The sequence below is a fragment of the Pteropus medius genome, unplaced genomic scaffold (assembly GCF_902729225.1).
Source record: "Pteropus medius unplaced genomic scaffold, Ma_sr-lr_union100, whole genome shotgun sequence".
NCBI lineage: Eukaryota > Metazoa > Chordata > Mammalia > Chiroptera > Pteropodidae > Pteropus > Pteropus medius.
The window spans coordinates 19,420,662-19,435,456 of NW_024346667.1; the positions used below are offsets into that span (position 1 = coordinate 19,420,662).

Below are 14,795 nucleotides of genomic sequence, written 5' to 3' on the forward strand. Positions count from 1 at the left end.
CTTGTATTTCATTCACTCCTTCCTAACTTCAGTAAATAATCATGTGCTCCTACAGCGTGCCAGGTACCAATCTAGGTGCTGAGGATATAGTAGGAAACAAATCAGACCAAATCTTTACCCTCCTGGAGCTTACATTCTAGTGCAGGGAGAAAGTCAAACAAGGTAAATATGAAAAATACAGTATTGGTGTTTTAGATGCTTTTTATTTAAAGTGTCCTCCACACCGCAGGCAGAGGCAGCGGCAGCATAATGTGGAAGCGTTTTTAGAAACTCTAGGGCCCACCTTGCACCAACCGAATGCGCATTTTTGTTGTAGCAAGATGCCAGGTAAGTCACAAGGACATTCGTGTTTGAGAATCATTGCTTAGTCCCTGAGAAACAGTAGGCAGCGAAGGGGTGAGGGAGGCCTCTCTGGGAAGGACGACTTTGAGTAGAGGAGGTGAGCTCTCCAGAGGTCTGGAGAAAGAAACCGCAGCAAATGGAAAGGCCCGCGGTCGCTGGGGCAGAGCTGGCTGTTGCAGGGAGGCTGGGGCACAGCGGACTGGTAACCTGGTGAAGGAGGATTGGGAGGGTCCGGATGAAGCGGACTCATCCTCGCTGTGTGTTCATTTCTGGCCTTTGCCTGGGTGTACGCTGGTAGCGCTGTTTCTGAGCTGTAATTTGAGCGGCTCCGCAGGATAGTGAGGCTCAGGAATGCACAGAGCGCCAGGCTCTGTGCGTCCTTGGGGACACAAGTCAATCGTTGTCAGCCTAGGGTTTCTGCCATTCACCGTAGCTCCCAAGACTTTCCTATCTTCGGCTTTCCTTTTAAAATACAAATCCCTCCCTTAGATCCGCTAGACTTGCAGCAAGAGAAACCCCAAGGTAAACTTTCGGACTTTCTCCTTCCCCAACCTAAACGTCCTTCCCTAAACTCCGCTCCCCAGTCCACCCATCTTCCTCTGTTTTTCCATTCTTGTGCCATCGAAATCCTTAGAAGAGTAGTGCAGGCAAGGGGATCTCAAACGAGGGCGACCGAGGACATCACCCGCGTCTCAACTCGTCCTAAGTTTTTGAGTAGGAAGGCCGTGGAGTCCGGCCTGGATCCGCGTCTGACCGAACCGGGCTCCGCCGCCCAACCTGGGACCCTGGGCAAGTTACTTCATCTCTCCGCCTTTTAATTTCCTCCCTTGTGAAAATCAGATGACATCCGCCCCACTGGGTTGTTCTGAGTCCCAAGTGAGATCATTTATAGGGAAACAATGTGTAACTCATAAAGTGCTAAAGGCACGTGACTAATGTCAGCTCCATGATTTCGGCTGCACGATTGACGTCCGGATACCCTCCTCCCCCCGCCCATCTTCTGGTCTCTTCTGCACCCGGAATCTCTCTCCTCATGACGGTTGCGCACACTGTACTCGATTCCACAGGTTTCCCCAGCGAGGACAGGCCGGGTGTGGAGTCCCGGATCCACTGGGTGGGAAGGAGGTGGGGCGAGCGGTGACGTGCGGTGCAGGAGGCACTGCGCAGCGGGGTGTGCGGGGTGCTGGGGGCGCGGTTGGGGCGGGGCGGGAGGAAGCGAGTTGAGAGGGATGGGGCGGGATGGAGGAGGGAGCAGGTGGGGAGGAGAGGCCGAGGGTCGGAGTGGGGCAGGGTGTGGGGTGTGAGGAGAGGAGCAAGGTGCAGGGAAGGAGAAGAGGAAAGAACAGGGGTGGGGGTGATGAGGGAACAGTGATGAGGGGAGGGAGAGAAGGAGACGGGGCGCGGGGCGGGGTGGGAAGAGGGAGAGGGGCGAGGTCGGACTGGGATGGGACCGGGCGTCCCCTGTCGCCGGGCCGGAGGCCTGGTCTTGGCCGGGGGCGACTGCGTGCCTCTCTTCCCGCGGAGGACAGTGTCCTTGGCGAATCATTACTGGTCCTTTAGGGTAGAAGATGGGGCCTGAGATCCGGCAGAAGGAGCTCAGAACAGGGCCCGCGGGTGCGTGCGGGTGTGCCGAGGGCACGGGCGGGGACCGGGTTTGCAGGAGCTGGCAAAGCTTTGGCTCGGTGCAGCCGCCCCTCCCAGGAGGTTTCCGGTTACAGCACGTTTCTTGGCATTTCGATCCTTCCCGGGCGGTTCTCACAGCCGCCGCCCTTCCTTCCCTCGACTGCTGCAACCGCGCGCCGTCCGGGTCCCGTCCTGGGCGTTTGGTGGCAGGGGTACTGGGCGGGGCACTCGGCGACTCCCAGTTGGACCTACTGGGTGCGGGGGGGAGGCAGGTGTTTCGGAACTGGAATGCAAAGTCACCAGGAGGACCCTGAGAGAGAGGCAGCGACAGGGGGGTGTTGAAGGGAGACCGACCGTGGGGTTTGCCAGCGTCAGGGTGGCGGAGGCGTGGGCCTTGAAAGATGGGAGCGATCTGCTGGGTGGAGATGTGTGCCCTAGGCCAAGGGAATGAGGTGACGGAGGCATCTGCTTTCTGGGGTTCAGGACTCGGGGAGATGGACGGGCGCTGGAAAGGTCCCAGGCCAGCCCAGTGCCCTGCTGAGTCTGCCTAGGGAAGGCAGGTCCGAGGAACGCTCCTACCCACAGCAGTGTGACCTGACCAAGGTAGCCTTTCTGAATCTTGATGTCCCATCCGTAGGTGGGACAATATCTCATGTGGTGAAGATTTATAATACATGTCAAACCCAGCATAGGTTCTTAATAACCTTAGGACTTTTCCCTCCTGTAAGAAGGAGGTTAACATGTGAGGCTTCCCTGGACACTTTAGCAACACAACTAAGAGCCAAATAAAGTTCGACGGAATAGGTGTCCAAGGGTCAAATAGAACAGGCGCTGGCGTAGCTGGCCATCTGCTTCTGGGATGCACATCCCCTTACGGATAGAGTCTGCATTAAAATTAATCCCCATTACGGATTCTTATGTGTCACAGCAGAGGGAATGTACTGACACCGATTGCATCAGAATAGATGGACACGCATGGAGATGTACAGTTGATGGCTTTATCTCTTCATAGGTATATAGACCCACCCAGATTATCCTCAGCCCCAATTCCTTGATTTGCAAGTCTATGTTGGGTCCAGGATTCTAGCTTTAATAGCATCAACATAACAGAGTCTGAAAGACAGGATCCTAGAACTGCCACAGTAGAGCCTTAGGCAAAGGCTTAGCCCAGGCCCCATGTCAATGATACAGCGCAGAGCGCAGTGATGTATCTGAAGTCACACAGTATGTGGGTTGGGCTTTGTGGGATTTGGACCTCGCTTAGTCGCTGAAGTGTTGAGAATGCCCTGGTAGTTTCCATGACTCAGTTTCTCCAGCTGTATATCAGGAATAAGGATACTGACTGTTTAGCTTCCCTTAGGGCAGGTGCAGTCTTAAATAGCTCCTCCCACGTCAAGGTAGTTGGTGGGTGGAACTGTGATTTTTGTGGGATGGAGTGGGAGCAGCCTTCCAGTGAGTTCAGTGCCTTGGCATGTCCGAAGCAACACAGAAGAGCCTGGCAGGGAGGGTGGCACCCCGCAAAGGGAAGGGAGGAGGAAGGCTGGAGAGGTGTGGCGGGCCTGGCAGAGAGAGCCCTCAGGACACCGGGGTTGCCCTGGGGTGGAGCGTGGCTCCGTGAATGCCCAGGTGCTGGGAGGCTTCCCTTTGTGCTGAATGTGGGGCTGGGAGTTAGGAAGTCGCTTGAGTGTTGAAACAGTCAGGGCTGAGCCACGGAGTGCCATAAATGCAAACACATGTGTACCTTCTTTTCTAAGAAGGCGTAATAGGCAGCCAAGCCCTCCGGAACCTGGCCCAGCATTCCTTCCTTCTCCAGGTGGGTCCTGCTTTGATGATGACAAGCTCATTTTTGGAAGTAGGGGTTTTCCTCAGAGCTTTATATAATGCGATGCCAACCAAGCTTTGCTGGCGTTGGCTCTTAAATGTCATTAAAACATCCCAGCAAACCTTACAGGGAGAATTGAGTAAATAAAACGTCTGTGAGACCCCTCTTGCAGGCCGTGCCTTTCATCTCTCAGCATTACCATTGCCTCTCTCTTCAGCAAGCTCATTTACATCTTTATACCTACTCACAGGATACTCTCCAAATACTTACCTAAAATATCGTCTCCCAAGCCAGTCAGTCCTTCCCATCCTCCAGTCCAGTGCCAGCCCCACTTCCATCTTCAGCCCTTCCCTGAGAGCATCAGCCTTGTTCTGTGAACTCTAACAGCATTCAGTGTCATTTCACACGCTTATGTGATTGTGACTTGCCTGTCCATTGTTCTATATTTATGACTCTGACCTCCTCATCTGGAGTGTAAGTTTCCTGGGGGCAGAGATGCTACCAGATATATCTTTATATTCCTACAGCACCCAGAGTCATGCCGATCAGAGTTCAGGCTCTTAACTAAATACTTCTGGGTGAAACTGGTAGGTCGCATAGTTGTCTTTTCTCCTCCCCCTCCAGCTTAGATGGGCCACTTCTGTCCACCCCTTCCTGGGGCCCTGGCCCATGCCAAGCTGGGATAATAAGATGGGTTCTTGGTAAAATGGAGTAAAGGGCTAGAGTCTCTGTTAGTCTAACACGCCTGAGTGGTGCTGGAAAAAGCAATCAGCTTTCGCAGATGTTTTAGTTGTTTTTCCAGTCTAACAACTCCTGCCCCCAAAACTTAGTAACTTAACAACTGTTTATTTGCTCATGAATCATTGGTCTGGGCTGGGCTGGACTGGGCAGGCAGTTTTGTTGCACATTTTTGCCTGGAGTCATTTGTGTGGTGCAATCAGGTGGGAGCCCAGCTGGGGAGGGCCAAGGTGGCCCCACTCACATGGCTGGCAGTACGTGCGGCCATCAGTGGGAGCCCCTTCGTTCTCCACAGACCCTCTCATCTTTTTTGTAGGCCAGATCACATCTTAACAGCATGGCAGCTGGGTTCTGAGAAGCCTTTATTGCTAAGGCCCAGGAGTCGTTCAGTGTCACTTCTACTGCATTCAATTGATTTAAAAAGTCACAAGGCCAGGCAGGACTCAGCAGAAGAATGTAGACCCCATCTCTTGATAAGAGAAATGACAAAGGTCGCACTGCGAAAAGGCATGTGGGATGGTAGGGATTGTTGTGGCTGGTTCTGAAGCAAACTACCTCATCGAGAGAGGCCCATCTTTTAGACATGTCATTGTGAAGTAGCCCAGGAGGGCCCATTTCCCCCTATGTGATGCTACCTCACCCTCCAGGTCTCCAGACCAGCATCTCCTCCAGCACTGTGGCCTGAACACCAGGTGGAATCGGTGGACAGCCAGAGCCAGAAGCTCATGGTTCCGACTGGATTCTGTGGAGAGAGGGAGGGCCCACAGGGATGAGAGGAAGAAGGGAGGAGACGAGAGAGAGAGGCTGCCCATCCAGGGTGGTTTGGTGTGGGCCGAGGTGACTGCAGAGGAAAAGTGAGCGACTGTTGGGCTCTGCCCTGTGGTCTCCGTGTCAGGCCAGGATGATTTTTTTTTCTGGCAAGAGTTTCCTTCTTGTGTTCCATCCACTTAGAGGCACGAGTTAAACAAGTGAATCGATATATGTTAAGAATTTCACCCAAATAGAAAATACAGAAGAGCTACATTTAAATGGTTACTTGAGACTTTTCATGAAGGAAAAAAACCTATTATCTCTCTCTCATTCTAATGCTTGCCTGAGAATCAGGAAGCTAAACAGTTGGGTGCAGCTGTGTGATTCCTTCAGCGTGAGAGCTGCATCGCTGTGCCTGCAGGGGCCCTCAGCACCCTCAGCCTTCCTCCGCCCTGCAGCCTCAGAGCCCAGGCCCCTCGGGCCTTAGCCTCCATGTGGGAAGAGGCCGGATCTCTCCAGTCAACCTCGCAGACGCCACTCAGCTATCTCTAGAGTAAGCTCTGGAGGAGCCTAGGAAGCCGTAATACCTCACAATGCCAGGAACTTTGCTCTCCCCGGCTCAGGAAACAAAGGACACAATGCTTTCAGTTTCAGTGACTGAGGTGGCATGTGAACTATAGGGGACTCACCTGGTGAAATACTGACCACCTGCTCTGCGCACTGCCCTGCTCTGAGCAGTGACTGGGCAGGGCAGCCATCAATCTTTGATAGCTTCCTTACTTATTGTAGGAATATTATAAAACTAGTATAAGAATATTCTAGGCACATCTTATCCTCTCCCTGCCCCAGCTATTTGTCCTAGGAGCACTGGTTCTTTATAGCCGAGAATGGATTGACTTAGAAACCAAGATTTGCTCGTTTTAACGGGGGTATTATCATTCCCAGGTCCTCTTGGCGAACGGACCTAGGAATATAGGTGTAGATACATTCATATATTTACATATATGCTCGTATATTTATTTTTATAGTTATCTGTACCATTGAAAACTCTGAGCTCGCTGAGAGCTCGAACCAACCTAGCATGCCGGACTCCTTCTAATTTCTTTCCTTTCTTTATTTGCAACATTTTTTCTCCAACAAGAAATCTGGCTAGCGTCATCTGTAATATGAGTATTTATTGAGCACCACCTCTCTATGTAACCAATTTCCCACTGCCACCAGGAACACCCCCTCCCCCCCACGCAGAGGTCGTCCCCACCCAGCTTGGGCTCTAGCACCCAACTCACACACACACAGTTGACTTCCTCACCCTTCTCAGGATCTAATGCCCTGTGCCACCCACACTTCCTGCATGGACTCTGTCCTCACTCCACTTGGGTTTTGATACCCCACACGAGAGCTCACCCCCTGCCCCCGCAAATCGCTGTGGGCACTTCTCACCATGCCCAGTGTCTAAACACCCCACATGGAGTCACTCCCTGAACTGAGAGCCTTCTACTTCCATGCAAACAGCCTCTTCATCTGCTTGGGGTGAAGTGGGGGCTCCAACGCTCCAGTCTAGACCCCTCTTCACCCCGCAGTATGGACACTTACCTTTCTAGGCCTCCCATAATGGCTTTAGGACTGAGTATTTTAAGAAGGGAGGGAGCAGAGGAAGAGTCACATGTGAAATTTTAACTCTCAAATTCCTCAACAGTAAAATGAGCATAATAGTAGTTCCCACCTAATACAGTGGTCATGAGAACTACCTGAGATGACGTACGTGAAGTGCTTCTACAACACACGATGAGCACTTGGTGTCAACTGCCATCGTCATTATAAATTAACATTCCCGCTTTGTCACATCGCTTGGAAGGAACACATTAGAGGAGAAGGAAAGAGGGAAGAGTCGATGAGACAGCAGATTATTGAGATAGGAGGACTGATGCCTTTTTTTAAAAAATGATTTCTTATTTTTCAATTATAGTTGGCATACAATATTATGTTAGATTTAGGTGTACAACATAGTGGTTAGACATTTTTATAACTTATGAAGTGATCACCCCAATAAATCTAGTACCCATCTGACACCATACACGGTTATTACAATATTACTGAGTATATTCCTTATGTCATACTTTACAACCCCACGACTATTTTGTAAATGTTAATCCTTTCGCCTCTTTCACCGACCTCCTCAACCTCTCCTCCTATCTGGCAGCCCTCAAAATGTTCTCTGCATCTACAAATTTGTTTCTGTTTCATTTGTTTATTTTGTTCTTTAAATTTCACATATAAGTGAAATCATATGGCAGTTGTCTTTTTCTGTTTGACTTACTCCACTTAGCGCAATACCCTCTAGGTCCATCCGTGTTTGCAGATGGCAAAATTTCATTCCTTTTTTATGGCCTAGTAATATTCCATTGTATGTATGTACCTTCTTTTCTTTATCCATTCATTGATGGACACCCAGGTTGCCTCCATATCTCGGTTATTTTAAATAAAGCTGCGATGAACATACTGGATGCAAACATCCTTTTTAAGTAGTGTTTTGGGTTTCTTCAGATAAATACCGAAAAGTGGGATTACAGGGCCCTTCATTGTCTATTGTTATAGCCTTTGTTTTAAAGTCTTTCTTGACTGGTATAAGTATTGCTACCCCAGCTGCTTTTTTTCATTTCCATTTTCATGAAATATCTTTCTTCATCCCTTTACTTTCAGTCTGTGTGTGTTTTTGAATCTGAAGTGAGTCTTGTAGGCAGAACATGTAAGGGTCTTGTAAGGGCTAAATGCACTTATCCATGTAGCCACCCTATGTCTTTTGATTAGAGCATTTAATCCATTTACATTTAAAGTAATTGTTGATAGAGATGTAGTTATTGTCTGTAGACGCTCAAGTCCCTTATATAAAATGACAGGGATGTTTCAGCTTGAAGGGTGTTTGCTGGTTTCTGTTCGGTTCTGGAAGAGCTGCATTTAATACCAGTTGTTGCAGATGACCCTCATCAGGCTCACCACTACTCGAACTGATAATCCTTGGACCTAGTTTCGAAGAATAATGCAGAAGGGATATTCAAGTAGAATCTGCAGACATTTTGTAATTATTTCCAGTATTGCATTTTTTTCTCGTTCATGAGCTGATGGCTATTTATGAAAGATACTGAGGGCAGAGGAAATCACCACTACCCAATGAGGAGAATTATTGGGATGTTTCATTAGCCAGGATCAAATTGATGCCTTAGTATCGCAGAAATCGATAGATAGAATCACAGCCTGATCTTATATTAAACTTGAATGTCTCTGGGCCTGTGAACCTTTTTAAAGTCTCTTGAGCATTTTTAAATAGAAATAAATTCTGGCTTTAAAAACTTTAAAAAATGACACAGTATTTGCATATAACTTATGCAATCCTCCCATATACTTTAAATCATCTCTAGATTACTTATAATACCTAATACAATGTAAATGCTATGTAAATAGTTGTTATACTGTATTGTTTAAGGAATAATGAAAAGAAAAAAAGTCTGTATGTCTTCAGTATAGATGCAACCATCGTAGGCTGAACTACATAGTACATGTCAGCAACAATGTAACATTTAAAAAAATAGATTTTCCAACTGTGGTTGGTTGAACTCGAGAATATGGAGGGCTGACTGTATATCGACTAAATTAAAATATGTAAATAAGGAGAAATTACTGGGAGAAAACATTCTAGTATGCTAAAAGTGGTTATCGTTTTTGGTGAGATGTAACTTAAAATTTTTTTGTATGTTTTCCAAAACTTATTCAATAAATATTACTCAAACTTAGAAAAAATTATTTTAAAATGACGCTGGTTAACTTTAACATAACTGATTGAAAGCTGCTCTCAGCCTGAGTGGTTGGTGGTGCCTCCTTCTGCCTGACAGAGTCTGGAGTCAAGAGTACCTGGATCCAAACTCTGGCTCTGCCATATTCCAACTGGGTGACCATGGGCAAGTTAATTAACTTCTCCATGCCTTTGTTTGTTTGTTTGTTTTGTAAAATGAGGAATCTTACAGTTCCTAATTCGGGATTATTTAGCAATTAAATGAAATACCGCTTATAAAGCACCTGGCACAGAGTAAGAATATGAAAACATTAGCAGTTAGTGTTATTATTATTTAATGGGAAAGAATGCAATGAGTGGTTCCTCAGATGTCTCAGAGTAAAGAATTCCTTCTTCTGTGAGTGGCCTCAGCTATGCCTCCCTCAGAATTGGTATCTTGTGACTAACCCAGAGACTGCAAGCAGCTGGAATTCCCGTGGTGCAACAATTGGAGGGAAAGGTGACAAACCAAGGCAAGGGGAGTATTTTCTTCACTTCTTGGATGGGATCCGAAGACATTAGTTTCTTAATCGACTCAGCATCCTGGTGTTAGGACACCATGTCTGGCACCTACAGGACAAGTGATATAGCTCTGTCTGTGTTGGTATCTAATTCGAGATTCGCTTTTTCATTTATTCATCCATTCATTCATTTAGCTGTTAATTTCACATATTTATTAAATGCTTGCTATGTGTCAGGCACTATTGTAGGCAATGGCATATACCATTAAAATGCAATTAATTAAAAATATATTAAAAATTAAAAATATAATTAATAAGAGACTCAACAGGTATTTGTACATCTATGTTTGTAGAAGCATTATTTATAATAGCCAGAACATGGAAGCAACCCAAGAGTCCACTAATGGATGAATGGGTAAACAAAATGTGTATATACATACAACGCAATGTTATTCAGCCTTAAAAAGGCGGAAAGTCTACGGCCATGACACCCTGAACAAGCCCGAGCCCATCTGATCTTGCAAGCTAAGCAGGGTCGGGCCTGGTTAGTACTTGGATGGGAGACCATCTAGGAAGACCAGGTGCTGTAGGCATAAAAAAAAAAAGGCAGGGAATCCCGACTGAGGCTACAACGTGGATGAACCTCAAGGACGTTATGCTAGGTGAAATGAGCCAGACACAAAAAGACAAATACTGTATGATCCATTTCAGGTATCTGGAGTAGTCAAATTTATAGTAACAGAAAGAATGGTGGTTGCCAGGGACTGGGGAGAAGAGAGAATAGGGAGTTAGTGTTTAATGAGCACAGTTTTGATTCGAGATGATTAAAGAGTTCTGCAGATGGATGGTAGTTATGGTTGCATGATAGCAAAGGAGAGCAGTGACTGAATGAGTCCTTAAAGCTTCGGGAACGAAGGGTACTTTTGGTTGACGTTCAGGGAAAACTTATTATTCTTTTCTCTCTATTCTCCTTTCCTTTTACTCAAAACTCATCAGCAAATGTCTGTCTCCTTCACTAAATACCAATAATTCAAGTCCACAAGTTATAATGGGTGCAGAGCCTCAATCTGAGATGTTGAAAAATTCTGGAAATGAAAAGTGGCGATGGATGTACAATACTATGAATGTACGTAATCTCACTGTACCGCACACTTTAAAATGGCTAAAATGGTAAATTTTATGTTATGTATATTTTACCACGATATATGTTTTTTAAAAAGGCGAGGAGGGGTGTCCCACACTGCCAGTAGAAAAGCCAGCAAAATCTCTTCCTCGGTCTTGTCGTTAGTGCTCTCATTTTTAATGAGAGAGGTTGACTAGATGCTTCTGGGTCTGTGGTTTAATGTTTCCATGGTAACCACAATAAGCAGATGCCTGGTAGACAGAATTTCACCATCAAATCAACAGGGTTCACCCTCCATTCTCTAAGCTGCCACAAAGAGAGCTAAAAATCAGTGTCAAATCTTGTCTCTCTCTGTATCTCATGCTATCACCCAGCCACTCTGAAGCTCAGTTGTTCAAATGTGCCATGTTCTAGTTTGTTCCCAGCCAGTCACACATGCTCTTCTCTTCACTCTAAGACACATTCTCCCTCGTCTCATGGCCCCCTACTCCCCTTCCTCTTCCATCAAATGTCCCTTCCTCCAGGAAGCCTTCCTTTCTTGGCTGCATGTGTGTCAACTCAAGTTATGAAAGATAGGCAGAGAGCAGCTTCTGTCTGTGAGGCACAGATTCACCTTGGGACACTTCTGGGAAGTTCTCTAGGCTTCTAGGAAAACTTCTAAAAGGCCAATGGGTCTGTTCTATCATTTACAAGAATATAGATTCCATGATGGCAGGATCATTCATGTCAATTCTGTCTATTTTATTAACTAGCGAATCTCCAACTCCTAGAACACTACCTGGCACTCAAAATATTTTTCAATGAACGAATGAGTCTTCTATTGATTAGACCCTCTGTGTGCTCCTAGATAAGTCTTATCTCAGGGAAAGAAGAGGCTGCTGGACTAGAAACAGATTCTGGAGCTTACTCAGCTCTGATTCTAACATGCGTGTGACCTTTGTTTGTTATTTGTACTTCCTGGTTTCTCATTGCTCAGCTGGTGGAAATGACACCTGCTTGGGCTGACCTCACAGGCGTCATGAGCATGGGGTGGGGATCATGTAAATAAAACTGCTGTACAAATGGAAGTCATGATTGTCTCTAGCCTTGCATCCCTTCAGAGTACCAGCCCTACATCAACAACTAACTTTCCACCTTTGGGCACCTGTCAGATCTCAGTACCCCCAACGAGCAGCCATCCCTTCCAATTTCCTATTTTTTCTCATTGTATTGCTATTTTTGCAGTTTTTTGGGCTTGAAGCTTGAATCATGTCTCCTCTCCCTCTCCCTAAGCCCCCTTTCTTGCCATAAATCTGTCTGCGTCTTCTCTTTTGTGGCCCTTGCTTCTTCTGCCAGCACCCCTGGTCAGGAGTCCCTCCCTTCTATCTGACCATTAGCAAAGCCTTGACCATCTGCTGTCTCTTGACTTTTCTGCTGTCAGAGAGAGCCTCTAAAGCACAGCTCTGGTCATCCCCCTACTCAAAAATGTCCAATAGATGCTCACACACACTGGGATTGTAGCCGGAGGGCAACCCGGTCTGGGGCTTGAGCTCCTTGCACCACTTAGCCAAAAGACTGACACAGGAGCTGAGATAGTTAAGATAAGCATTCATCATCAGAGCACTGGTGATCTGAGATGGCATCAGTTAACACCTTCAAAACTGTCTTGCCCTCTCAGTCCAGCTTAGGGTATTTAAGGAGAAATCTGGGCATTATTCCAGAGGCTGTGTGATGGTTCAGGGAGTCTGTTATGGTTCATGGGGCCAGTCCTCTGGCAACATGGTCCTCTGGTGGCATTAGCGACTCAGGAACAAAGATGGGAGTCATCTGGAAAGAATGCTAGACCAGAAGGATTGTGATCAGTAACCATAATAAAGGCATTAATTATAACTTTCAGGGCAACTTTCTATGGCAGGGACGTTCCAAGGTCTGGGTCAAGCCCTGGGGACAATCTATGGTTAAGCTATACGGCAATGAAGCCAGGGAGGCTGTGAGGCCTCTACTCTGGGGGTCCCAACCGGGCCCTTCTTCAGCATGGCTGCTACCAAAAAAACCAGAAAATAACAAGTGTTGGTGAGGATATGGAGACATTGGACCCTTGTACACTATTGGTGGGAATAGAAAATGGTGCGCCTACTATGGAAAACAGTATGGTCCTGCCTCAAAAAATTAAAAACAGAACTACCATTATGGTCCAGCGATTCTACTTCTGAGTATTTATTCAAAATAATTGAAAGCAGGGACTCAGAGATATTTGTACACCTATTTCATAGCAGCATTATTCTCAATAGCTAAAAGGTGGAAGCATCTCAAGTGTCTATCAACAGATGGATGAACAACACATGATACACACAATGGACTATTATTTAGTCTCAAAAAGGAAGGAAATCCTGTCACACGTTATCACATGGATGAGCATTGAAGACATTATGTTAAGCCAATCACAAAAACGACAAATGCTGTATGTATGATTCCATATAAATGAGGTACCTAGGGTGGTCAAATTCATAGAGACAGAAAGTAAAATGGGAGTTACCTGGAACTGGGGGCAGGTAGAGGGGAGTTGTTTATCAGGTACAGAGTTTCAGATTTGCAACATAAAGAAATTCTGGAAATCTGATTCGCAACAACGTAAATCCACTTAACATTACTGAACTTAAATATGATCAAGACGATACATTTTATGTTATGTGCTTTTTGCTGCAATTTAAAAAAAACGACTGGTGGATGAACTGACTAAATCTAACCTCTGCACCCTGGCTTTTGAGGCCTCCCACACTTGATCTCTCTGCTTACCTGAGCTGGACACGCTCAGATCGTGCCTGCCTCTTCCCGTTGCCATTCAGTGCTCCCTCTGGCTAGAACACTGATTTTCTCTCCTTCCCACTCAGTTGAAATCCTGCCTACGCTTTGAAAACCCAGCTCCAATGCTCCACAGTGCTATTTCGGTGCTTCATATGCACTGCTATTATTGTATATACGGCACTGTCTCCGAAGTGTCTGTTTGCATTCCTTCCATTGCTCTGCACACTACACTGACTTCCCCAAGGGGAAGAGGATATATTTGTCCCTGGCTCCCAGCACAATCTGGTCCAACCAGCAGTAGGTAGTTTGGGGGGACTCCTTGCTCCCCCTTGAGGCTGTTTCTGACTCTCTTTCCCCATCTGTCTGGACCTTGTGTGCTGACCTTGTCCCCTTTCTGGTGGGTGAGTGCTCAAAGGGCAGAGCCTGGGTTTTATGCATATCCCACAGCACCTTGCCTCTTGTCTGGCTCTGAGGGGCTGCATGAATGTTTGATGTTTATAAAAATGAATGTGAATCCATAGCCAATGGCTGCGCTGCCTCTCTCCCTGGTGGGACGCTGAGAAGGATTGACAGAGCTCATCTTTCTCTTGCCTTCCATGAATTATAAACTCTGGTCCTTGCTGTCCTGCTTCAGCATCTCTTTGTGCTGAAGCAGGTGCAGCTGCCAAGGCGGCAGAGGAAGGGGATGAAGGAGTCTCCTTGGCCATCTCAGAGGATTGTACTTGTTGCCTCTAGTGCCAGTAGCCAAAGGCCTTTTCATTAGACCAGATGCGTTGGCTCTTGGCTGGCCAGGCTTCCTGTCCCTGGTGGACTCTGTTTAATGTCTCAGCTGGATTTGGCTGAGTTGGAGAGCTCAGGGAAGATGGCTGGTCCACTTTGGTGGATCAGCACGTTGGCATCCTGTACGTGTGCCTGTCCGCAGGCCTGGCAGCATCCCTCCTCTTCTTCCTTCTCCTTGGGAACTCATCCGCAGAGGGAGCTGGATCCATCCACTCCCTGATGGGAACCAGACTTCATGTTTGTAGAGGAATAGGCTGAGTTATTCTGGAATAGTTCAGGTTATCATGATTTGATTCATTAGAATGGAGGTGAAGTGCTAAATTAACAGTTAAATGTGATGTAAATTTTACATCTTTGTAAAGTTTTTTGTGTAAATTCACTAGTTAAAATAATCTTTTGGACTGCCACTTGCCCTTACTTTTGAGTTCCGTGGGCTATGGGGAAACTGAGAGGCAAAATGTTCCAGCCGGGGACACAATTTTCTGTTCTGAGCAACATCAGGCATTGCCATTAAGACATTAGACATGAGACAGAAGGCTGGAGTTA

General features: G+C 46.7%; 1 pseudogene; it reads left to right on the forward strand.

The window, feature by feature from the left end:
• Nucleotides 1–10,036: 10,036 nt before the first annotated feature.
• LOC120613526 (uncharacterized) lies at nucleotides 10,037–10,155 on the forward strand (annotated as a pseudogene).
• The last annotated feature ends 4,640 nt before the right edge of the window (nucleotides 10,156–14,795 follow it).